Source organism: Falco punctatus, assembly GCF_963210335.1.
Source record: "Falco punctatus genome assembly, chromosome: Z".
Taxonomy (NCBI): Eukaryota; Metazoa; Chordata; class Aves; order Falconiformes; family Falconidae; genus Falco; species Falco punctatus.
The window spans coordinates 23,085,622-23,112,444 of record NC_137586.1 but is presented as its reverse complement, the minus strand read 5'-3'; the positions used below and the strand labels follow the sequence as shown (position 1 = coordinate 23,112,444).

Genomic DNA, 26,823 nt, shown 5'->3' with positions numbered 1-26,823 from the left:
GGTGAGAAGGAGGGGCAAAAGTTTCTACAGATAAGACAAATCAGCTGTACACCCTCATTAACGATTTAGAAAGGCAACAGGATAAGAGAACAGCACTGTCTTCTCTAGCTAATACTTCACCTAGCCACGAATATTTTTTACCACTGGAACATCTGCACAGTGGAGCCCTTTTGTTCCAGGTGTTATTCAGCAACCTAACTTGGCACTTTTACATATAAGTAAGATTTACCTCTGCAAAAAGAGGGCAATTCAGTGCTCTTTACTTTCCAAAACTTCAGTTAAAAGGACTTACTTTTGAGCTGCTGTTTCATGCAGCAGAGCAAGACTGGAAGGAAGCTATTTTCCACCTCTTCAGAAGAGGCAGTTATTTGTTTGCCTTTCACAGAAGCCTGCTCCACACCCATGCATTTACTGCCAGGACTGCTGGAAATGTGGAACAATCTCAGCTTCTGTAAAAGGAATCTGAATCAGTATGTCCAAAGCTTAACTATTCTGTTTCTACCCTTTGCACACTGTGATCAATTAACTGGAGGGCAGGAGTCTCCCAGTGGTGAGCAAGTACAATGGTGTAACATCTATACTGGCTCAAGTTCCAGAGCTGGCAATAATGCTCATAGTGAGGCATAAACCCCTCAAGCCCTAATGCTTTGTCATCCCCCTGGAATGTCCCTTCAAATTAATTTTTTGCCTCCGAATATAACAGAATTGACAGTATTGGTATTTCAAATGCCTCCATTTGACTCCATAATTAAGACTTCACACATAAATAATGCCCTTCAACTCCTTCCTCTGTACTCCTGTTCCACATCACTGAGCTGCATTCTCATTTGGATCACACACAGGTTTCAAGCACAGAGCCACAGCTGCAGATACAGGAAGTAGCATCTGAAAGGCTTGATCTGCAAAACTGCTAAGTACACAAAATTTAAGCAAATCCTGATAGAAATCTTTGAAATTCAGAAAACATAGAGAAATTTGTTCTCCTACAGTAATAAAAAAGACACCACCACCACCCCACACACCCCCCAAAAAAACCCAAAAAACCAAAACCCACCAAAAAAAAAAGGCAAAGAAAGAAGGTTTAGGTACTATGTAAAATTTTAAGAGATATTAAAAATGCACAGACGGACCATTTCTTTTTTCGGTTGAACTGGATTTCCAATAATATTTTACTGGAGTGTTTTCTCATTGGTTGAGAAGTCTTGTACACTTCCAAACTCAAAGCATCTTAAGTAAGACAGTATTTTATTTGTTCTTCTGCCCCCTTGAAGGTTTCTGCTAGGAAGCTCATTTGCTCTAGCTTTTCCTAGTTTGAGAATTCTCAGGCTTATATGAAAATAGGAGACATCCTAGAAGGTGAATGGGAATAAAAAATTTCCATTCTGTGCACATCCTTTTAATCTCTGAGGTACTTTCTTTTGAAATGCAGCTTTAGCAGTAAAGCCCCAAATGCTTTTAACTTTTACATAAGCAGCAAAGGCATGGATCATAAAGACATACTTAAGTCAGTTAGACTTCTCTAATACCACCCATTTTCTTTTGCTTAGAATTTCTTTGATAATTCAGGATGCTTCAGATTAGGCTTTTTTCCTCTTCTGTCTTCTGCAAATTTTGAGGAAACTGAAGAACTACTGCATCAGAGGCTGGCTGGCTATCTGGAGCTCTCAACAAGTGTGCAAAGGAATGTTGGGGAAAAACCTCTTGATACTGTTTACCATGTAGGTGTTATTATTGTTGCAAAGAAATGGTGGGGAATTGCTCATGCAAGGGTTGAAATTATATATATATTTATTTATTTATATATATATATATATACACACATACAACTTTCTCACAGAGGAAAACAAACGAGCAATTCTATTTTTCTTTCAGTGTGATGACTACCCAGCTCAACTGTTGTTTTAATCATTGTTATTCTGTTACAGGAAGTAGCTGTAGCCAGCACACTTCAGATACACAGAAACTTGCATGCCTGTCTAGATTATACCAGTACTTAACCAAACAAACTACTTCAAACAGTTCTAAAGGGCAAAAGAACCCCACTGTTATCAATTGCCTTTTTGAAACCTACTAGGAAATTGAACAGTGCAAGGGAACACTCCTGAGCACTGACATTCAACTGTACATGCTGTGAAGTTTTTACTGTGGTTCCTAGAATTCTTTTGGTCCACATGAGCTTGCAGTGTTCCAAACAATCTCCAAGCTCAGTTTGTGATATACTACTATACTATCATTTGCGTCAGGCAGTTTGTACGTGCCCATGCTACTTTAGAGGCTAAGATAATTCATGAGTGTGGAAGTGAACCGTCCTCTCCTTGTTGGTGTCAGCAACTGGTATGCAGGAATATATCAAGTGACACAAGAAAGACTGCATCATTTTGCTCATTGGTGTCATGAAGGCCTAGTAACAATCTCACTCTGTGAGGTTCACTGAGTTCCCCTTTCAGGGTAGCCATCCAGAATGACCTTGGCTACTTGACATCTGGGCTGAGCATCCTAAGACCAGCTGATAGATGAATCTGCTTACTTCTTTCCCTCAAATCTCAACCCAAAGTGATGATACGCACTGTAACAAAGTCTTTACATACTAATGCACAGATGGTTGCCAGCTCCCAGTCACAGCATTTACCAGTGTGAAAGCATGGATTCTGCTTCTTAAAATGCATCTGTGAATGCATTTTATCACCCAAACTAGGCAATAAAAAAACAAGCTAAAAGTGCAAATGCACACTAAAAATCACAGACATCATACATTATTGCAGGAAACTTCATTAGATGTTATAAGTGAGAAATCCCAAAGACATAAACCAGGCAGGATACAAGCTATGTTTCTGAATATCACTCTAAAACAGGTGCCTGCTCTGTGTGTACCCATCTGTTGTGGTTTAACCCTGGCTGGCAACTCAGCATCACACAGAGGTTTGCTCAGTCCCCCTCTCCTGGAGCGATGGGGATAAGAATTGGAAATGAATGTAAAAGTTAAGGGTTGAGATAAGAACAATTTAATAGGTAAAGCAAAAGCTGCACACAAGCAAAGCAAAGCAAGGAATTCACTCCCCACTCCCCACGGGCAGGCAGGGGTTCGGCCATCCCCAGGAAAGCTGGCCTCCAATATATGTAATAGTTTCTCGGGAAGACAAACACCATAAGGCCAAATGTCCCCTCCTTCCTTCTTCTTCTCCCAGTTTATATACTCAGCGTGATGTCATATGGTATGGAATGTCCCTTTGGGTAGTTCAGGTCACCTGTCCTGGCTGTGTCCCCTCCCAGTTTCCCGTGCCCCTCCAGCCCTCTGGCTGGCAGGGCCCAAGGAACTGAAAAGTCCTTGATTAAGTAAAAACATCACCCAGCAACAATTAAAACCATCAGTGTGCCATCAACATTGTTCTCACAACATAGCCAAAACACAGCATTGCACCAGCTACTAAGAAGAAAATTAACTCTAAAAGAGTAGACTACTCTGACTTAAGGTACTCTGAGAAGATAATTTAGCTTTACTTGAAAACAGTTGCTAATACAGTGATGTAGCTGAATGAGAATAGTTAACTCATATTATTAAGGGCTTTCATACTTGTTAAAATATAAAGACATCAGAGAAACTCTTGAACACACAGAAGGCAAGAGATTGAATTGTTAATCACACCTGTCTTATGTTAAATATATTCTGCAGAAATCTGAGATAAGCATTCAAACATTTCGTGTCTTCACTAGTGATGGAAATAGAATTCCCACTTTAGGGCCAAATCTATTTTGCCTCAAATCCTAAGTGGCACTGAAGCACTGACTGAAGCCTTGAGTTTTATATCATAATTGCTAATTGTTAAGGTATCCTTTATCCATTATTCTGATGTCCTTCTACATTCTGGAGCACTCTCATTCTTCTTCCTAGATAACACAGTATTCTGCTTGCAACATACTACATCTGTGGTGCTGCAGATTCTAGCTGAAAGAATCAAAGACCCAAATAATGAAGGTACAGAATCAAGAATTGCTGAAAGTTTGTTGCTACAAATGTGGGAAGGTCTGGAATTATTTCTGAACAGTATTTCTTGCACTTGTCTGGAAAACAGTTTTGAAGACTTCAGTAATTTTAAGGATTATCTGTTGGAAGAAACCACTTTCAAAGTTCTCTGTCCTTCCCTCTGAAGGTCATTGGTATAAGGTATCAATAACTTTTGAATGGGGATTTCATATTAGTCTAGTGTCTGTCCATTGAAAATAAATGTGTTAACATTTAAGCTGCTTATTATTTTTAAAGCTGTGCGTATTTCCTTCATGTACCCTACGACTAAAGATGTGCTAAAATTGCACAGGGATGAGATATTAAGAACAGTTGGCAATACAATTAATTGCTTGTGGATTTGATAGAAGGGGAGGAAAAATACTGTAATTCTTCTGACTGCAAGTCATATATTTCACAAATTATAATGAATACCTCAGAAAAAGTGTACAACACTTCCCTGAGCAGCCTGTTCCAATGCTTGACAACCCTTTTGGTGAAGAGATTTCTCCCAATACCTAATCTAAACCTTCCCTGGCACAGCTTAGGCCATTTTACCCTCATCCTCTCACTTGTTACCTGTGAAAAGAGACAGATCTCCACCTCACTCCAGCATCCTTTCAGGTAGTTGTAGAGAGCCCTAAGGCCTCCCCTGAGCCTCCTTTTCTCCAGACTAAACAACCCCAGTTCCCTCAGCTGCATCTCATACAACTTGTTCTCTAGACCCTTCACCACCTTCGTTGCCCTCCTTTGGACACACTTCAGCACCTCAGTGTCTTTCTTGTAGTGAGATATTCAAGGTATGGTCTCAATATCTGCAAGGAGGGAGACTTCACAACCTCTCTGGGAAACCTGTGCAAGTATTCAGTCACTGTCACAGTCAAAAAGTGTTTCCTGATGTTCAGAGGGAGCCTTCTGTATTTCTGTTTGTGCCCATTGCCTCTTGTCCTCTCACTTGACACCACGATGAAGAGCGTGGCTCCGTCCTCTTTTTATATACATTGATCTCCCCTGAGCTTTCACCTATTCAGGCTGAACAATCCCATTGCCATTGTAAGCAATCACATGAATCATGAAGGCATGTCATACAAATAAGTATTTTTCACCTTTGCTGTTTTCCGAAAATAATTTTCTTATGAGAGGTTTAATTAGAGGAGTGCAAGTTTTTAGAGAAGACATTTATGTGTGGGATTTTTAACAGAACTGATTAATCTGCTTTCTATTGATCTCAGTGTGAGTTACTACAAACCATCTTTCCCTTTTCAAAAAAATACAGAATAAAATTTGCACTTCTCACAATAAAAATAAACACTCTGTGGTTATTTTCTCTTTCTTTAGAATTTTCTTTGGAACAATGTGATTGAACTCAGAATAATAAAAATAAAAATCTGATTTAGGATGCTTTTGAGCCCTAGAATATGTATTATGAGAGACCTACTCAATATCATAATTCAACAAAATCTCTACTGGCTGGAGTAATTTTTTGAGTTAGACAGCTTGTGCATGCCTGTTCAAGTGTGTAGAGAACTGCATAGTTTTTCAGTCTGCTTCGTGAAAGTTCTCATTGCCATACAAAAATCTGATAGCAATTGTGAAATGCATTATTTTTGTTGGTAGAGTCCACTGTGTTCAATGCACTGTTATTTCAAACATCACAATGATTTCTTGATCAGGGAAATGTCTTTTAAAAGATCATAGTTATTTCTGTCTCAAAACTATTTATTTTACTTCCCCCCACCCTCACCGGTCTTCATGTGCAGACACAATTGGGATCAGAAAATCAAACTTTGTTCTTTTCTTCCAGTATTCAGTAAAGATGTAGTTCTGCATGAGTCACATGTAACTGGTAAGGAGTTAAATCCTTCTTTCTCCTCTATAGCTGAGCAATTCTGTTGCACTAATAGGCACAGGAGAGACTAGCCTCTTTTTTTCGTGTTGGATTTTCTTATACTTCACTGAACACGACCCTGTGCAATGAGGGAAGAATTTAGATTCCCAGACTAGTAAAACTGGTGGTTTGTACACATCAGCAACTGAACAGCTATGTTCTTTTATCAGTATTGAAACAATACAAAATGGTAAAAGACTGCAATCTTTTACCATTACAGTAGTTTTCTTCCAGCATCTTTCTCCAAAGTTACCCTGAAAGAAGACAACTTTTGAGGGTTTCAGCTGTGTTAGTACTATGCCCCACCAAGCCCTTGCATGGAACCTCTAAGGCATTGAGGATTGATTCTAGATCCAAAAGTGGTGCCGGTGCTCGGCAGAGGGTGCACTAGGATGCATGGATACACTTGCTTTAATCCCCCTATGTCTAAAATGAGAGAAAAAAAACCAACCCCAAACTGATTTGAGGAATAAGAATTAAAAAATAGTTTCACCATGCATATAGATCACCTAAACTAAAGAATGTGTCTCATGGGAACAGAAGACACGTTAGAACATAATCATCCTGCTTCTACACAGAACTCCAAATATATAGTGATAGTTTTTAAATAATCTATCTGGTTTACTTTTAAAAAGTAGCGACATGCTTTAAGCTCACAGGTTGCTTTTTTAACAGTCCTGTTCTTAATCCACACTTCATGACTAGCCAGAAAGAAATTAGGAGAAAGAGTATTTTTCTCAAGTGAGATGAAGCCCAGTTACAACAAACCGAGATATCTGCATGAAGAAAACTGTTGAAGAGGGCTGTTGTGAGAATCTTCTCTTTGGCAAGATGTATGAGTGAAATAAAAATTGCTGAGTTTGTCTTTTCCACTAAAATGACTACGAAATTATATGAGAGAATTTTCATCTGATCTCTTCAAGTTTCCACTCTTTACAATTAGTTTAGAGGGGGTTTCGTTTTTTTGGTGTATCAACCTGTTTTACTCAATAAATATTATTAGAATAGATTCTGATAGAATTTCCTTTATTACTGAACTGGTCATTCTGTCTTTCCACACTTTCTTCAAGATGCAAAAGGTGCTCAAGAGAGATAGTCAGCATCCAGAGTTCTGCAGTTGAGAATATTTCTTAATTCCCTGACCAGGGGCTTTTCCACATATGGAAGAGCATTCAGCAATAGATTTGCCTGGCTGGGTGTATTAGTGGACATGATACACAAAAGGCTGCCTCCTGAAAGCTATAAACTATATAATTTGTCTATAAAAACATTGACCTTTCCTGACATTTGGCTTATACAACCTTCCATAGTCTTATCTAGTGCTTGTGTATGTATTTCTGTTTTCTGTTCCTGCCTGTCCCTTCAAACCATCGAGTCATGGATTCCTTAGCTCAGACTGCAGCTTGATTCTTACAGTTACAACAGTCCCCCATTTTGTCCTTTACACAGAGAAGTTCAAAGGCCTAACAAAACCATGCTTAATCTATTTTAATTATTGTTTAACTGAATTCACTTGAGTCAGTAAGTTACCTCTGCAAAATAGACATAAACAAGATTTCAACTAAATTGTCTCTTCAGTAAGGGCCTTTTTATAGTTTGGTGAGCAGTAAGAGAAAATCTGAAAATGCTTGTCTTCAGCAACTTAGAAAACAGGAACCCATTAAACATGATTTTTCCTTTGGCTTTAGAAATGCAATGTTATTTGGGCTACTTGGCAATAATACACAGGAGTAAAATATTTTTTGATGAAAAATGTTGTCCTTATTTTCCAATTCAGTACCAAAAGATTACAAGGCTATGTTTAAAGTTCTTAGTTAAAATTAAGATTTCCCTGTGCTCATATCATAGGCTGCACTCTGATGAACCGTATAAATCACAGTTTGTCTTGACACTTACAGATTACCAATTAAGTTCTGTGCAATTCATCTAAAACACCTCTTGCAAACTATTTTATTATTGTAATGGTCTTTGATAGAATAGGATCACAAGGTATTTTTATAATGGTTCTCTTCTCTGTACATCTGCCTCCAGGTAAAACGGAGATTTTTTGTTTGCTTTTAATACACATTAATTAATACCCTTAAAATATAATTTTGAAAATGCAGACATGTTGTATTTTGAATGTACTAGGTAGTCAAGATAAACTCTACCTAAAGAATTTGATTTACCCAGAGTTCTGTTTGACAAAATCTAATATTTTAGATTATAATTTTCCTTCAAAAAGTGACAGATTTAAAAGGTGTTAGCTAGCACCCTAATAAAGAAGCACAGCTACTGACTGTTGTCCTCTGAGGTAGTGGTTTCACAGTTGTTTTCATCTGATATAAATGCCCTTTCCTCTACCTCCAGCCACTTGTTCCTAGTTCCTTTCTTGTCCAGATCTTCATGTTGAGGTGAGTGAGCTGGGCCTGGGAAGTGATCCAGCTGGAAACAGAAAAACAAACAAATAGCTTAAAAGATTAATTTTCAGCAGGATCAGTTTCCTGTTCTGATCCATCTAGTGACCAAACAAATGTTCATGTGTGCTGTGAATGTGCTGATGAGGATTATGTGGATGATGTAAGTCACCTCCTTCAGTAGCAACCTGCATTTATGTTGAGATTAAAGTAGTATGAGACCATATTCTAAATGCACCCTGCAATGGTGTTAGCCAGCAACTAAAGAATCTGGTTTCAGTGGCAGGTTTTTAGAAGTGATCCTAGTTACATTTTGTCTTATAAGACATTCAAGATTGTTCAGTAGATCTAAAATGATAATGTCTTAAGCAAATCCATCTGCACTATATCCAGTCATAGCAAAGCTTTCACAGAACGATAGCTAAACTGCAGTTGCTGAGCTCAAAAGATACTCAGGAAAGAAAATCAGGGTATGAGAATAAGCAGTAATAAATGCTGAAAATGCTGAAAGTGGCTACACGTAATAATTTTTAAAGACTTCCTTTGTTGTAGCCAGTGACAAGTGTAACAGTTTTAAACAGTATTTACTCTTTTTAGGTTTCCTTGTGAACTGCTAATAGTCATTTGAAGCATACCTTCTACCCAGCTTAAAAAAAAATTCCAGTTAGAATTTCTACATCATGGTATCTGAAGGGTTGTTCAGTTCTGCATAACCTTTAGCACAACAGGCAAAAGGAGGAATTATTTGCATTTCATGATGTATTTGAGATCAGATTTTGATGATAATTATTAATGATTTTTCCACAGCAACTGTAATTTATTTGGGGGGGGGGGGGGGGGGGGGAATGAGGAATTGTCAAAATCTGTTGGTGTTGGAAAGGCAATCATTCCATTTCTTCCACAGGCAGGAAAATCTGAAATACAGAAAATTAAATTACTTGAAGTTATACACGCATTCAAACACTGCTGATGGAATTTGTATTCTACTGAGCAGCAGCTACTACATTACCCTCAAGAACAAATTACTATGGTATCAGGCAACTTTGGGGGTTAAAGGATAGACTATTTACACCTTTCTTGTCTTCCTGGTAAATCTGTGCTTTAATCAGGCACAGCTTAATTCAAATTTAATTGACTTAGTGGTTTGAGGTTTGTTCTCCACTGCCTAAACCTGGCTTTAGGCAGATGTCATCAGTGCAATTGTATCAGATCCTATGCTCAGAGGCAGTCTGTGCCCATTGCTACACTAACAAGATCTGGGTGGGTGGTGGGTGGTCAGTTACAAGGTTTTACAAGAAAACTTGCCAGACTTTCATTTTTCCTCAGAAAAAGGGATTACCTTGTACTTAAAATTAATCAAGCAAATTATTTTTTTCTTTTTTTCTTTTTCTTCATGCTGCATGCAAGAGCTGTACAGTAGAATCATCAAATGCTATGTTTAGCACTTTAAAATAATTATATTGGATTTGCTGTTTCATTGATGTTTCAGCCTTTCTTGGCATCTTAGGACCTGCTTAACAAGAAGTAGGATGAGTCCAAACCTTTAGTGTGTGGTACATATAGCATACCACCAGAGTTCACAAATCACATAAGCATTACATAATGTGACAGAAGTGGATCTGTCCATGGAAGGAAGGGATTTTCTCTTTGGCTATTCCCACTTCAGCTTCCTCTCCCCATTATCTTCTTTTTCCAGAAGTGAGTCTGTGTCATTTGTATTACTTTTTTACAAAATTATGGAATATAACACAGATGATTCAGCCTTGCCGGATGTGTTTGATCTAGTTGTCCAATACAAACACCATGCACTGATTCTCAAAGGAGTCACTGCCAGAGTGTGTACAAAATCTCCTAGAAAGATCGTATCAGCTTTTCCTGAATTATACCCGGCTCTCTCTGGAGGTGAAATTATCAAAAATGGCATCCTGATGCCCCTGCATTACAGTAGGTTTTTTCTTTGTTGGTTTTTTTTTTTTTGGTTTTGGTTTTGGTTTTGTTTTTCTTATTTTTACCATTCACAGGCAAAACAAACTCAACTTGAGGAAATTAGTTTAATTTCTTACCAATCAAATCAGAGTAGAGTAATAAGAAATAAAACCAAATCTTACAACACCTCCCCCCCACCTTTCCCTTCTTTCTGGGTTTAACTTTACTCCTGAATTCTCTGCCTCCTTCCCTGCTGTGATGAACGGGAGCAGGCTGCGGTCAGTCCATCACATGCTGGCTGCTCCTTCCTCCTCAGCAGGAGGCTCCTCACGCTCCTCCCCTGCTCCAGCATGGGTCCCTCCCACGGGGTGCAGCCCTTCAGGATCAGACCGCTCCAGTGTGGGTCCCCCGCAGGGCCACAAGTCCTGCCAGCAAACCTGCTACCGCCTGGGCTCCTCCTTCCACACGGCCACAGGTCCTGCCAGGAGCCTGTGCCAGCATGGGCTTCCCATGGGTCACAGCCTCCTTCGAGCATCCATGCTCTGGTATGGGATCCTCCTTGGGCTGCAGGTGGATATCTGCTCCACTGTCAACCTCCACAGGCTGCAGGGGCACAGCCTGCCTCATCACGATCTTCCCCGTGGGCTGCAGGGGAACCTCCACTCTAGTATCTGGAGCACCTCCTGCTCCCCTTCTGCACTGACCTGGGGGTCTGCAGGGTTGTTGCTCTCACACAGTCTCACTCTTCTCTACAGCTGCTGTTCCACAGCAGTTTTCATCCCCTCTTCTTACGTATGTTATCTCAGAGGTGCTACCACCACCACTGATGAGCTTGGCCTTGGTCAGTGGTGGGTCCATCTTGGAGCTGGCTGGCATTGGCTCTGTCAGACATGGGGGAAGATGTGTTTTCTCACAGAAGCCACCCCTGTAGCCCTGCTTCTACCAAAACTTGCTTCTACCAATACAGTGCTTCCAGTAAAAGCTGGCATCTCGCTGGAGGTTTTCTGTAAAAAACATTTTCCAAATTCAGTCTTTTTGTGAGATAGGTTTGCCCTTGGTAGGTACCACTTTTGATGTATTTTCCTTTAAAACACTTAAATATATTGGGCACTAGATTGTCAGTAGTACTTTTCTGGATGAAAAAGTGAAAAGGAAATATTTCAGTATAATAAAATAGAAATAGAAAATCAGCAAAAGTTTGGCCAAGGAAGTATGTTAGTGCTGTTATCGTCACACTATTATGTGATTTGTTCTCAAGTATATTTGGCCCCTGAATTTCAACATCTTCATCCAGCTGTTAAGAGAAAGATGTTCTTAATACCACCCAATCTCCTCACAAGTCCCAAACTAAGAACCTGTTTTCTAGTACATGTGAAACCTGAGATATAAAAAAAAGAATAAAATCTTACAGTAACAGATTTTTTTCTATTTCCTGGGGTTATGGAAGACAGTTACTTTTCAGCTTGTGTTTGTTATGTATTCAACTGTCAAGATGCATTTGAACTCCTCCTGTTTCTTTTATTTAAAAGTTCATATCAAGTTAACTTTTCCTAATGGAAGGTACTGACCTCAACCTAGGGGTGGATGAAGAGTGAGCCAAGAGCTTATAGGTAAGAATTAAGGGGCAGGCTAACAGGGGGACACTGTTATGGGTGTTTACTACAGGCCACCTGATGAAGAAGAGAAAGCTGATGAGGCCTTCTACAGACAACTGGAGGGTAACAGTCACAGGCCCTGGTTCTCATGTGGGACGTCAACCCCTTGACAACTGCTGGAAAGGAAATACAGCTAGGCACGGGCAGTCCAGGATGTTCCTGCAGACCATTGATGATAACTTTTTGACACAGATGGTGGAGGAGCCAGCAAGGCAAGGTCTACTGCTGGAACTTGTACTAAGAAACAGAGAAGGACTGATTGAGGATGTGAGGGTTGGGGGCAGCCTTGGCTGCAGTGACCATGGGATGGTAGCTCAAGATCCTGCGTGGAGGAAGCAGGGCAGTAAGTAGGATTGCAGTCCTGGACTTCAGGAGAGCTAACTTTAGCCTCTTCAAGGACCTGCTTGGAGGAATCCCATGGGTTAGGGCTGAAAAGGGCGGGGGTGGGGGTGGGGGGTGGGGGTGGTCTAAGAGAGCTGGCTAAAACTCAAGCATCAGTTCCTCCAAGCTCAAGGCCGGTGTATCCCTATGAGTAAGGAATCAAGCAAACGGGCAGGAGGCCTGCACGGATAAGCAAGATGCTTCTGGCAAAGCTCAAACGGAAGAAGGAGGTTTATGGAATGTGGAAAAAGGGACAGGCCACTTGGGATGCATATAGGAGCACTGTCAGAAATTGCAGGGAGGTGACAAGGAAAGCTGAGGTCCCTTTGGAAATAAATCTGACAAGGGACATCAAGAGCAACAAGAAGTGCTTCCTTGAGTACATCAGTAAAAAAAGGAAGAGCAGGGAAAATGCAGGCCTGCTGCCGAATGAGGTGGGTGCCCTGGTAATGAAGGACACAGAGGAAACGTAGTTATTGAATGTCTTCTTTGCATCAGTCTTCACTGTCAAGGCCAGCCCTCAGGAATCCCAGATGCTGGAGGCAAGAGAGGAAGTCTGGAGAAAGGAACACTTCCTCTTGATTGAGGAGGATCAGGTTAGAGGTCATTTAGGCAAACTTGACACCCCCAAGTCCATGGGCCCTGATGGGATGCACTGCTGAGTGCTGAGGGAGCTGGCAGATATTGCTGCTAAGCCACTCTCCATCATCTTTGGAAGGTCATGGAGGACAGGAGAGGTGCCAGAGGACCAGAGGAAAGCCAGTGTCACTTCAGTCTTCCAAAAGGGCAGGAAGGGGGACCCAGGAAGAAGCTACAGGCCAGTCAGCCTCACCTCCATCCCTGGAAAGGTGATGGAACAGCTACTCCTGGAGTTCATCTTGAAGCATGCAGAAGAAAAACAGGTTATCAGGTGTAGTCTACACAGGTTCTTCACCAAGGGGAAATCATGCCTGACCAATCTGGTAGCCTTCTATGGTGGAATGCCTGGCCGGGTAGATGAGGGGGGAGCAGTGGATGTTGTCTACCTTCAGCAAGGCTTTTGGCACTTTCTCCCATAACATCCTCATAGGTAAGCTGAGGCAGTGTGGTTTGGATGGGTGGACAGAGAGGTGGATGCAGAACTGGCCGAATGGCAGAGCTCAGAGGGTTGTGATCAGCGGCGCAGAGTCTGGCTGGAGGCCTGTAGCTCACGGTGTTCCCCAGGGGTCAGTACTGGGTCCAGTCCTGGTCAGCTTACTCATCAGTGACCTGGATGAAGGGACTGAGTGTCCCCTCGGCAGGTTTGCTGATGATACAGAGCTGGGAGCAGGGGCTGATACCCCAGCAGGCTGCGCTGCCATTCAGCGAGACCTGGACAGGCTGGAGAGTTGGGTGAGGAGGAACCTGATGAAGTTCAGCAGAGGCAAGTGTAGGGTCCTGCACCGGGGGAGGGACAACCCCACGCACCAGCACAGGCTGGGGCTGACCTGCTGGAAGGCAGCTCTGCGGAGAAGGGCCTGGGAGTGCTGGAGCACAGCAAGGTGCCCATGAGCCAGCAGTGTGCCCTGGTGGCCAAGGTGGCCAGTGGGATCCTGGGGGGCATTAGGGGAACGTGGCCAGCAGGTCGAGGGAGGTGATCCTCCCCCTCTGCTCTGCCCTGATGAGGCCACATCTGGAGTGCTGTGTCCAGTTCTGGGCTCCCCAGTTCAAGAGGGACAGGGAACTACTGGAGAGGGTCCAGGGAGGGCTACAGAGATGCCCTGTATGGTAGAGAGATGGAGCATCTCCCTTCTGAGGAAAGGCTGAGGGAGCTGGGCCTGCTTCGCCTGGAGAAAACTGAGATGGGATCTTATCAGTGTCCACAAATATCTGAAGGGTGAGCGTCAAGAGGCTGGGGCCAGGCTCTTTTCAGTGGTGCCCAGTGACAGGACAAGGGGCAACAGGCACAAACTGCAACAGAGGAAGTTCCACCTGAATATGAGGCAGAACGTCCTTACCTTGAGGGTGACCGAGCACTGAAACAGGCTGCCCGGAGAGGCTGTGGAGTCTCCTTCTCTGGAGATACGCAAAACCCAACTGGATGTGATCTTTTGTGACCTGCTTTCGCCTGTGGTTGGACTAGGCAATTTCCAGAGGTCCCTTCCAACGCTGACCGTCCTGTGATTCTGTGATGCTGTAATACCAGGTTCAATTTGCTTTTTCAGAAGTAACATTTATAGGGGAAATATTAATAGAACTTAATGGAAAAATGATTACTTCACAGAGGTTTTTAAGAACCATCCAATGTTGCTAGGTAGGGCCTGTAAAGGCAACAATCCAAGAGCATACAATTTGTAAATAAAATCCTTTTGGAGGGATGTCTTTCTTGTGTACAAATCAGCTTTTTTGAGTAAGTTCTGAAATCTGATTTTCTAATTTCATCCTTGATTTCTTCACTTTTGCATTCCATAGGACTTTCCCAGGGAGTTTGTTGTTACTCTAAGCAACTCCTGGCATGACGAATCATAACAGATGTCTGAATACTGAAAAACTGTTTTTTATTAGAAGAGAGAAGAATTTGTTGCATCTAGAAGACTGTGCAACTTTAGCCAGGCTTAATGGCAAGGTCAGGATTTTTTTCTCTTTTCCTTAAGACAAAACAGAAAATAACTTTTTTTTTGAGGCATTGTGGACTCTGGATTTTCTAACTGTCTAGATAGTCAGGCTATAGATACATAGAAAACTCTCTTCATACAGAACTGTGCTACAGTATGTTTGTTATGGGGCTTTATGAGCAAGACAATGGACCAATAGCTTTGGGAGAATAAGTTAATTTAGATTTATCAAATTGTAGTTGTCTACAGGTGACTGGATTTTGAAGGTATCAAAACTGTGGTAAATACTAGAAGCATTTAAACCAGAAGCATTAGGTAAAAGTTTCCACAGTTGCAGTAGCAAAGCAGGGGGAAGTCAAAAGAAAGATCTGTTTTCAAAGGACATCCCGATCTTGCTCTGTAACTTTATGATTCTCTGTCAGTGAACAGGCAGGAGAGATCAGGTTGGATAAAATAGAGGTGAATAAAACATCAATGTATATCAGCCATGAATTTCCATCAAATAAAGGAAAAATGTGCAGAATCACATTTCTGTTAATGTATATGAGAACTCTGTAATGATAAGAAAGTTTACTCAGCTGTGATCTGAAGACAATAAAATTTGGTACTGTGGATACAGGTAAAAGTGTGAAAATACACAATATTTTCATGACTAGGACTATAAGCAAGTCCTGCTTTGAGCAGAAAGTAATTATTTTCACTGTTGAGAATTCACTACAGAGAAAATGCAACTGCTGATTTTTTTTCATGTCCTTTTTATATTTCATTCGCTAATTTTATCTGTGCTTAACAGTCCAAGTTTCAGTGCATCTTACTGTGTTTTCTGTCTGCTCTTTCAAGCCTTGAGAAAACATTTCCCCTATGTATTTCACTGAGATCTCTGTCCTTCATGCCAGACCCTTGCCCACTTATGTAGTGGTGGCATAAAAATTTACTTGTTAATATTTGCTGATATTACACCATCTACCTAGTTCAGTGGCAAACACAGAGAGAGGTCTCTTGACTGAAGGTGGAACAGACCCTGGAGTTCTCACGGGAAGAGTAGATGAAACGCATTAGCATGCAGGCATTAACTTGCTTCTCAGATCACAGATAGTACTGAAAGTTTTGTTCCTAGAAGACTATGTGGCAAGTATGCTTGTGTAGATCGTTGTGAATGAGAAAACTTGCAAGTATATTTGGACTTTCAAAGTGAGTTACATTTCTTGAGGTATAATTGTATAAAGTTGACGGTGTGACTGTGGTAAATGTCAAAATCAAGGATGCAGGGAGAAGACTGAAAGAGAATTCTGTAATGCCATCTAGGCATGGAAAAGGGAGAGGGGGCAAGCATCTTCCCACATCTTAAATAATTTATTTTGAACAGATTTGATTAAATATGGAATTAACACCTGTAATGACAGAATTTTTTCTGAAAGGGACATATCACATGTATCTGTTCCTCAGAACACATGCTGAGGAGAAGACACACAAGATGGCATCTCCAGGAGTTACTTAAGCCACCTAAAATCCCCAGGCACACTCTTGGGTACTAGAAGGAAAAAAAACAGCTGTTCAACATGAGTGGGTGTGACCTCTAAGATTCATACTCAGACTGTCTCTGAAGGATATGCTGGAGTCAGCAGATTCCTTCTGAATTTATACCTGACAAATGTAAACGACCAAGGGAAGGATTCCTCCCACAGGCCAAAGTCCCTGCCAGCTCATGGTACTGCCATTTGGATTATCTAGGGCACATGGGAACAGGCCTTGGGAAAAGGCTCGTAACACAAGCGGAGAGCTGTGAACGTGTAAGTGCTGCCAAGAATTTGGGCACAACACTCCCAAAGGAGCTACAATCCACCTGTGCTATCAGCATGTCTTTGGGATCCTGCCTACAGAAACAGAACGGATGCCCTGTTTTGAAGGACAACACACTGCATATGGTACAGGTTTACTGAGAAGGAAAGAGGAGCATTGTAAGGGGTTTCTTCTCCTCTGTTGATGGAATTGATTTCTAACAAGTCTGAGGATCATTAATGGAATGAGTGTTTTATTTTTATGACATGTGTCTGGCTATGTGCTTACTGTGACTCTGGCTGTATAAAGTCTATTGTAGATCTGAGAAGTCGTACCTGCCTTATTCTTTCTGGTATTCTGTTAAGTCAGAAAAATATGGAGAAGCAGTGAGACAAATAAATATTTGGTATTGTATCTAATAGGTTTATTTGCCTTAAATTTGAATCTTGACTAACTATTTTATTATTTTAGTGATTTCATGCAGATACAGATGGTTCCAATAGAAAGTGATTCATCACTAAACATGATTTCCATTGCAGAGACTATTGCACAATGGCTGAATAAATCTGTTTTAAAGAATACACACTCCCCCCCATGTGATGCATGGCATGCAGCTGTATATTATTTTTATAATCAGTAAATACTGCAGGGAGACTTCTAAAAGATTAGACACCTTTAAAAGACATTGCTGACAGACTTTAAGTGTTGCATAGCAGGAGTGATTCACAACCTTTAGGCAGAAATTAGGAACTCTGACTGTCACTTTTCTATTCATATTTATGAAATAGTGAAATAGAATCTTCTTTATTGTTTCACGTGAAGATTAGGTCCTTAAAAGAATAATTCTCTATTACCTTGCATGATGGGGTAGGCATCAAAGCAGAAGGAACGTAAAATACTGTCATGTGATCTTGGGCAACATTTTAGCATTTGCTATGTATTATTGTAAAGCAGAGAAATTTAAAGGCAATAAAGGATAAAATTGTCCACAAGAAGATAAACAAGTTCTGTATAGTACAGACTTACGTGTATGAGGTGGTTAAGATTATGTGTTTACCTTTGTAATATTTGAGCACAGGTCTGTACATTCTTCAATGTTACACTGAGCATGTATGATCTACATAGCGTAAAGGCAAACATAAAGGTATAAAAACTTCTGTTCATCCTTGTAGCATCAGCAGAACCCAGAAGTCCTTAGAGAGAGAGATAAGCAGTGTTCTAAGCTTTCAGCAACTGGCCTGTCTGGGAGGTGAGCGGAAGACATACATACATAAGCATCTCTCTGTGGTTTTTTCAGCACACGTGCTGCTAACCAAAGTCCTGATCTAATGTCTCCATACAGCTGAAATGTGTAGTAGTCCTGAGTGAGTTGCCACAGTTGAATTCCTTTGGGCTTTGTGAGATGTGTGGTGTCAGAGCAAAACCAGAAAGCTTACTGCCCTAGCCTTGTGGCCTACATCCTTGATAGCACTGCTGCCTCTGGAGTAAATCCAGATCGTTAGTGAATCAGCTCAGTTTCCATTCAGCCTACCAAATTAAGCCTCACCTCACACAAATGCAAGCAGATGGATCCAAGAAATACTGCCTATGTCAGACACCACACCAGATCATCTTAGATCATCACCAGATCATCATTCATGTGATTGTTTGCCCAATTTCTAGCATAATGCATAAGTAACCCACAGGTTATAGACCTATTACCTTTTGGATGGAATCACCTGTGATTGCTTTAGATAAGGGATAATGCCATTTCTTGTCTTATGTAATTTGTTTTCTTCCAACACATGATCCTGAATGAATCTGATGTTGTTCTGAGTTGGTGGCTGGAGTCTTACCTAGGAGGAACCAGTAAGTAATTAGAAAAAAACCTAGTAGGAGATGTTTGCTAGTATGGTGTACCAGAGAACTAATGGGAATAACAATACTATTGAAGAAAATGAAAATTCCTTAGGGAACAGAAATGACTAAATAGCAAGTAGAACCTGTTTAGATTTGCATATTTAATAGTTACAACCATGCATGCAGAAGTAAGAGTACAAAGGCAAGTGTCAAAAGGCCTCCATTACTTTGGAAATCGGGAGTACTTTAATATGGAACAGAATTCAGATTTCTTGTGTTCCTAAAAGGAGAACTGAATGAATGCAAAGAACTGGTTGGTGGGGTATGAGAGTGATCGTTTCAAGGAATATGTGAGAGAAAGTAGTGAAAGAAACTATTGAGATCAGAACGACAAACTGACCTGCTGTGGAGAAAAAAAGAGAATAACACAAAAAGGGAGAAATATGACTGCATTTGCTGTTCTTTAATGGACAAGCAAACATAGGTATATAAAGACAAAATTAAAAAGACTATACTTGAGAGTAAATAACACCAAAAAAATCAAGAAGCAGACATTTTTTTTTAAGAGAAAGGAACTGATAGGCCTATTGTGTAAGGGAGAGTGGTGGTTAAATAATCATGGGCACAGAAAAGAATGAAACATTCTCTCAAAGAGCCATTTATTACCACTTGGTTAATGCACTTTTCTTTACAAGGGTAAACAGACCATAAAACAAAGGGAATTAAAGGATGTGTATATGCTGTATTGCTACAGGTTGCAAGGGCTCGTGAAACTGCATTATTGAACAAATCCTGAGCAGCCTTGGAATCAGTAGAGATTATCACTTTGAATCTGGACAGGATAAAACACATGACATATACCTTGAAAAGGAGCAGAGAAGGACTTGGAGAATTACAAGTGTGTCAGCCTGATGTCAGTATTGGTTTAAGTGCTAGAACAATCAGTTTTGTGAGTATCTGTGGGATAACAACACTGATTAAATTATTAAAATATTAAAATACTTTAATCAATATCCAATGTAGATTTGTCAAGATCAAATAGTGGAAGCAAATTTAATTTCCTCTTCCGGTAGGAGAACCAGTCTAGTAAATGAGGGAGAAGCAAGTTATATGATATAGTGGCTTCAGTTAAGACCTTTGTCATTGTCCTGTATGACATTCTTATATGCAAACTAAGGAAATGTGGTCCAGATGAGATAAAGCAGTTATCCAAAAGGGAAACACAACGCAATTCTAGGTGGCTGGCTCTCCATCTGGGAGGTCATTTCAGGAGTACTGCATAAGTCTAGGCAGTCTGTCTAGGGCAGGCTTCTGTTCAAGAATTTTGTTAATGGCCTGGATGGTGAAATAACGTATTGAGAAAGTCTGCAGATATCACTGGACTACAGTGGGTTTTAAATACCTTGGAGGAAAGATAGGAGGACTGGAATTCAGATTGTTCCTGGCACAATAAATAGTCCAAACTCAAAAGAGCATTCCTTTTGTGAATCCCATCTGTAAACCAAATGATAATAGTATTCCCTTTATTTGTATATATTCTATTTCTAAAGGTTAACTTTTTCTGTAAATTCATATAGGGGAAAATATCTTAATAAGCATTCAGTGATCTTCACGGAATTGAGTTACCCTGGAATCCACTGCACCAAAAGCCACAAAAGGACAAAGGAACTGTATATATTTTCAGAGGAATACATGAGTATGATTTTCATAATTCATTAAGTAATTGATGCAATTAGAAGCTATTTTTACTTAACCCAGAAAAACAAACCAGGCTGGACAGATGGAATAAACAGTGGTGAACATTTAGGAACAAGCAGTCAAACATAATCACGTATAAGATACACGGTAAAAATTCACAGTCTTGGATACCCTGAGGGGAGATACTAATGGAACATGATGGGAGATGAACAGAACTGATAGAGTCCATTATTACATAACTACAGTGAAAAAGCAAATTTAAAAGAACAGCTAATGTCATATTGTACACAACAGGCCACATTATTAACACTAGGGAGAATATCCATAAATGCACCATCAGGCTGTCTAAACTGGCAATACCAGTTTGTACACGTGGAAAATAATCGCATCACAGCAAAACAAGATATTCCTGATAATCTGTTTTTCCTTTGTGGTTTTTCTCTGTGGAAAAGGACTTTTAAAATGGACTGTGAACTTTTCCTCAGCTGGGTTTCATATGGCAGGCTGTTGACTCCTTTTCTGCTCCCTCAACAGAGCTGCATTAGTTTTTTGGAAATCTGTCAGGGGAGACTCAGGCACATCTGACCATCTGCTGTGTGCTGTGAAGTGGAGGAGTAGCCTCTGCAGTGGTGTTTCATGAGGTGTGACTCCAGAGCTGCTCATTATAATAAACGGGGATGGGGTTACCCCTTTAATATTTCTAGTTGGTTTTGTTTTGGTTTTTTTTTTCCGGGCTGAAAGGATGAGATGCTGGTGGATATCTGACATACCTTCTTTATTGTAACTCATTAGATAAGTAGAATCCTTGTGCTGTCCTGCAGGTGGGTCCAATTGACATACCGAGTGAAGGTATTTCTTCTGTCTTTTTAAACTAATTTGTGCAAAGTAGGAAGCTAAGTAGTAATTCACAAAAACTAGCTCCCTCCTAACACATAGCAAAACACTTCATACACTTTGAACAATTGTTTACAGTTATTTAGTCAGCTTAAGTCTCAGTTCCTATAAGCCTTGTCTCCATTCGAAGGTACAGCCTTCTTTTTGCTCACCAACCATGTTCTGTGTGGAGGGGGCTTTGTTAGTAGGGGGCTTCCTTTGCTGGGGAGTGGATCTTTTAGTATGGTGATTAGGGTAGTTCACACATAGTGAAAGTAATTTTCTGCTTGGTCTAGTTAACTGTTAAGTTCTCCTTGAGTTTACGTTGTTTTGCCCCAGATTGACATAGTTATGGCATCCATTCCTTCTCCCAAATTGTTTGTTAACTGTTCCTAACATCCTCTGTTTTTCAAATTCTTTTGTATTTTTCATTATTAAATATTTACATGTTTTGTCTAGACCTAAAGTTAAATAACAGACTGGACTTCTATTAATCGCCTCTCTGCCAGACAGTCGACTATACTTGGTCTGATCTTCCTGCAAGGGCTGTGAAGGGAGCAATTTGAGACCAGGAGAGCTGTGTACCAGCAAACCTTTCTTCAGCCACTGTGTGACACTCCTCTTTCATTAATAATGTGAACAATAGTTATCAGAAAAAGATTACAGAACTCTTTATTACAGGATACACAGAATCTGTTATTTAAATCTGTTCTAAGAGAGGGTGAAAGAGGGGAACAGAACGTTGTCCTGCTTACACAATTCTCAATTCAAAGAAAGGTTCCAATTTATTACACTCAGTTTGTATCTGAGGAGGCAAAGGAGTGGATATTGGAAGTATACGTATGTGTATATAGGAGAAGAGGTGACACTTGATGCCACCACCACCTAAACTCTGTATGATGGGATCTTTTTCCAGCTTTTGCTGGAAATTCACATCAGATATCAGAGTTAGAAAAACAGGTACCACTGATGCCTCTTTAATGTTTCAAGCTGTCTCACTCCAGAGTGAGGACATAGTTTCACAGTCATCAATACCAAAGTAACACATTATTGAATCACTTGTTTATAAGAAATTGATATAAATCAGGCATGCAGTTTTTATGTTTTACTTTAGGCTGTGTTTATGTTGCTCTAGCTGGAACACACCATCAAATTCATAACTGGTTTTATGCAGAAAGTCAGATAATGTTCTTATTTTTACATTGCTGTTTGTCATCAGCTCACTTTTGACAGTGCCAGCATGTATGAGCTGTGCTGTGCCCTGGGCCATGGGCCATGGGAAGGAAGTTTCCCCCAAAATGTTGCTGTCATTCCTTTTTAGACTGGGTGATCTTAGTGTATTAGTGGTTCAGTTTGCAGCTGGACTCCACCAAGCTGTGCAAAACCAGCTGAGGAGCGATGCCTTCTGGATGAGGTAGGAATGAGGAGCTGGAGACAGGAGTCACTTAGGTTAGCTTTGTCACTTAGGGAAATTTGCATAGAACAGCACCCCCAATAAAACTAAGAAGGTCATCTGGAAAAAAAAAAAAAAGGTTTAATCTGGGAAGAGGGGGAAGAAACATCTATGACAGCTAAAATCACCATGGAAGGAAATAAGGGCAGTGTAACATACTATTGAGTCCAACTGTAGCCAAATTCTTGACTTTGCCCTGAGCCTACCAGTTCTCAAATTGTCTCAAATGGCCAGTACTCTGCAGGTGACCCAAAAGCCTCTGCTTTGGAGTGGAATCAGCACACCTTAGCATACTGAACATTACAGATTTTTTTAAAAAAATATTTTGAGAAATGCTGTGTATTAAATATGTATTTATTATACCCAGCCAGTGTGAACATCATTTACAAGGGATGATAGCATCACAGACTGGCAAAGGCTTTGTTAAGGTTGAAAATGTAATACGTCTCAATTATCCTTGAAAAGGAAAAGTGATTTTGAGTGTTTATTTTCAAAATGAGTGAGTGCTTTAGTGTCCAAACAATGAATCAGGGGAAGCAGCTGAGTGCTTATCAATAGCTACAGAAATACCTCCAAAACTGCTAGTGAATATAACTCTTTATGGAGACGTATAATGAAAAACATTTCACAAACTTTTATAGAGGTTTTCCAAACTGGGAGAGAGGCTTACTGTGAAAATTACTACAATCCTTTCATTTTTTTATTTGAAATATCCTACAATTAAATACTCTTTTCTCTGACTATAAAGAAAAAAGATTATTAAGAAGTGTAATTGCTCTAAATTGGAACTGGAAGCTGGAATGAGACTAATTCAAACTGGATATTAAGCTTTAACAATGCAGGTGTAAAATATTGGAACAAACTGTCACAATCTTTCTTTTTTTATGACCAAAAGCTTTCAAATCAAAACCAGATAATAAATTATTTGGGTAAGTATAGGAGTAATTGGCAGAAATAAAATGGCCTGTGCTGTGTAGAAGACTGGGTGAAATGATCACAGATTCCTTTGGGACTCAATTTTATCAATCTGTGGAAAAATTCTTAACTACTGCCAAACCTGCCCTTTCACTAGCTGAGGATCCTGCATAACCAGCTGTTGCACATTTTCTCATTTTATGACTATTACTAATTTCAGCAATATCCCATTTCAGCAATCCTATGCCAAAGGCTAGTAACTGCAGCCTTGTTTGGTGCCAACATCAAACAAAATGAATAGCAGAAAATCTGGGTGTGGAAGTGAAGTAAGATTAACAAAATTCAGAATTATATGAAATTTGTATCTATTTAGACAAAGGAACAGTCAGTCCTTCCTCTTCTAGAGTCTGGGCAGTTTATCACAGAAGATGTGTGAAGTATGCAATTTTAACTGTTCAGTTACGTGTGTGCATGTGTGTGTGTGTAAGATCAGACATCAAATTCTAAGTGCGGCAATATACCTGAATTCTGCAACTGCATCTACCACTGCAGTTTACAGCTTTCCAGCTTGCTAGGCAGTAGTCCAAACATGCCCATGCACTGGAGTTTCTCCCCTTGTTCTGCAGGGGCTCTCCCTGGGATGCCTTCAGCTCCAGTCATTTGCCACTTCCAGTCAATTCATGTGCCTTCTCTGGGACCACTCGTAAAAGACATATTGCATGCAACTACTATCTTTCAGGTGCTAAGAAATTTTGTTAGCATAGCTGTGGGCCCTTTCACGCATTCGTTTCAGTGCCCAAGAGCATTCCCATTTAATTTACTAGATCAGACAGTGTGAGCTGCCTATCTTGGTCTTTATGTGATTGCAGAGCTGGGTGCTGTTGATGGCTGATGCTCCCCAAACTGTTTAAATTATTAATAGAAAATAATAACTGAAGCAGTAATTAAATATATTTTAAAACCTACTTGTTCTGTTACTACTTTCCATTAGGGAAACATTTTCTAATTTACTCAGTGTTAGCCAATTTTTTTTCCCCTGATGTCCATGAAATTCCCAGCCCATAAATATGCAGCATCTACAAAAATGTGGGTTTGTAACATGTGACAAAACAAAAGTGTGTTTTACTTTATACCAAGTGTGACCCCATATCTCAGAGTGATAAGCAATGGACATGTGTAGCTAAAAATTGATCAAACATATTTCTGTCCAATTTCTGTCCATTTACCAAAACCAGTCATCTTGCTGAGGGAAGATGGTCCTGGAGCGTACACAGACATGTGAGCTTGCTGTCCCTTGGTCCCTCCACATGGCCAGACTCCACATTGTTTGACCTCTATGCCTATCAAATGAGAAACGTACTAAGTGTGAGCAGAAAGTGTTTCTGGAGGAGAGATTGCTAAACAGCTATGGTTTTACTGCTTTTTCCTCACAAGCTTCAATACTTGCACATACGCCATATGACTGCTATAACCTAGATAGAGTCACTATTATTTCCCTTTAAAGGAAGGATTGTTCTTTCAACTACCACTTGCTTTGATGGTGGATTATATTTATGCCAGTCAAAAAATGTTATTATACTTCTTTCAAGTCTAGCTATAAAAAGCATATAACATGAAACCTTAACCAGGGTATTAAAAGATGAGCTACCAAAAATTTAGTGATAAAGTTCTTCCCAGTTTCATTAAGTTACACTGCAAAGACTTCTTTGCCTAAGAGATTCATATTATAATATCTTATATTTGTTCATTGATTTCTTTTCAGCATTTCCACCCTGTGTGTATGAGGAACATTTGCCAGGTTCCCAGCTAAAACAATGACTTTTAGCAGCTCAAGTCAGCCAGGACACCGACTTCTTTAATTCAGGTGCTGATGAGTGTTTTCTTCTACAATGTGAAAAGTGTTCTTCCTGTTGCCTTTGCACAATTGACTTCCTGATGTCTGTAATCAATTGATTAAGTTCCTCTTTAAATATTTACTAAGCTATATTCCCCTGGTCCCATATGCATTACTTCCAAATATATTTGTTAGTTCCTGACCAGAAAAATCTACCCCCCAGCCCCAAACAAGCAAAAGGTCCCTGGAGAACATGATATAAACTGAGCCAACTTGATGTTTAAAGCTATTGCAAAGTATTTCACAGATACTACATCGCTTGGATCACTTCTGTTTGAAGCAGTTTGTGAAATTTCCTGCATCAATTTCCACCCCTTTCAGTGTGTTCAGGTGCACATGAGGTATTAGCAGCACTTCTGGCAATTCTTTATACCTCACTGCAGTCCAGGCAGCAGCTGAGGTCTGGTTTAATTTTAGGATTGCTAACCTGAAGTGGTATGAGGACTAAGATCCAGCAAGCTCTATAGGAAGTTTATAAAATGATGTTTGTTAGGCTCAAGACTGAGTGTTTTCATCTTGGAACTGCTGAGGATGTATTACTTTAAGGCTTCTTGCATTTTACATATTAACTGATTCCTAATCACAGGTGGCTGAAAGAAAAATTTAGGGATACCTGTCTAGAGTGCCATCACATACTGGTTCATTCTGACCACTGCTTGTACACATATATTTAAAGGACATTCTCACCTACCCGTGGTTTAAGATTGTGTGCCTTAGTATTTCCCTCTTGTGTCCATATCACCATTTAGTGTGTCGATTTGGTTGAGAGATTAGACAGCTTTATGTTGTTCCTGAGGCAGAAACACCACTGAAATTAGTAAAGAGTACTGACCTGTGGCCTAAAGCAAACATGCAGCTATGTGATTTCATTCAGCAGCACTGAAGAATGTAAATATCTGCTAGTTTCAACATTTTTTCAAGTGTTTTGCTGAATCAAGAGTTATCTCTAACCATACAGTTGTCCCACTGAGGTCCCTGGAATCACTAGTATTTAAAGGATGTGTCTTGCTACGAAAATTCAGGACTTTAAACTGTTCACAAGAAGACTTGCTACATGCAGAACATTTACCAGTCCACTTAAATCTGCCCTCCCTTTCTGATGAGAACTGGTATAGCTTTTGCTGCTTCTTTGCTCTTTTTTGTATTTATTAGCTGACTTCTGAATGGAATTACCAAAATCTGGATTACCTTCTTGCAGCTGACATATTTAAGATTAGTCAGACTGGCAGTTTCTGATTGCCAGCTAAAATACATTTAAGCACATTTTAATTTAATTTCAAAAGATGGAGTTTTTTTTCTTCCAAATTGTTACCTAATGCATTCCACCAGCCTTTTTCTTTTTTTCAGAAAATAAAATACATTTTATCTTTCTAAAGATATACATTGATCTAACTTACAGTGTTCATATTTGAAAAGTTGCTTGGCTTTGAGTAGGAGAGCTGCTCACATCTGTATTTGGTGTGGAATTTTTGCCTTGTGAAAGTGGATGGGAGCTTTGAATTTTGGTGGAAACAGGATTTTATTCACAAGTTTCATACTGTTATCTATAAGAT

The 26,823-nt window shown here is 40.0% G+C and overlaps 1 long non-coding RNA gene across 1 annotated transcript; it reads left to right on the top strand.

The window, feature by feature from the left end:
* The first annotated feature begins 14,326 nt into the window (after positions 1 to 14,326).
* On the top strand, positions 14,327 to 22,567 carry LOC308056913. The gene is made up of 2 exons (XR_013925020.1): positions 14,327 to 14,510; positions 14,547 to 22,567. It is a non-coding gene; the product is annotated as an uncharacterized lncRNA (long non-coding RNA).
* Positions 22,568 to 26,823: the final 4,256 nt, after the last annotated feature.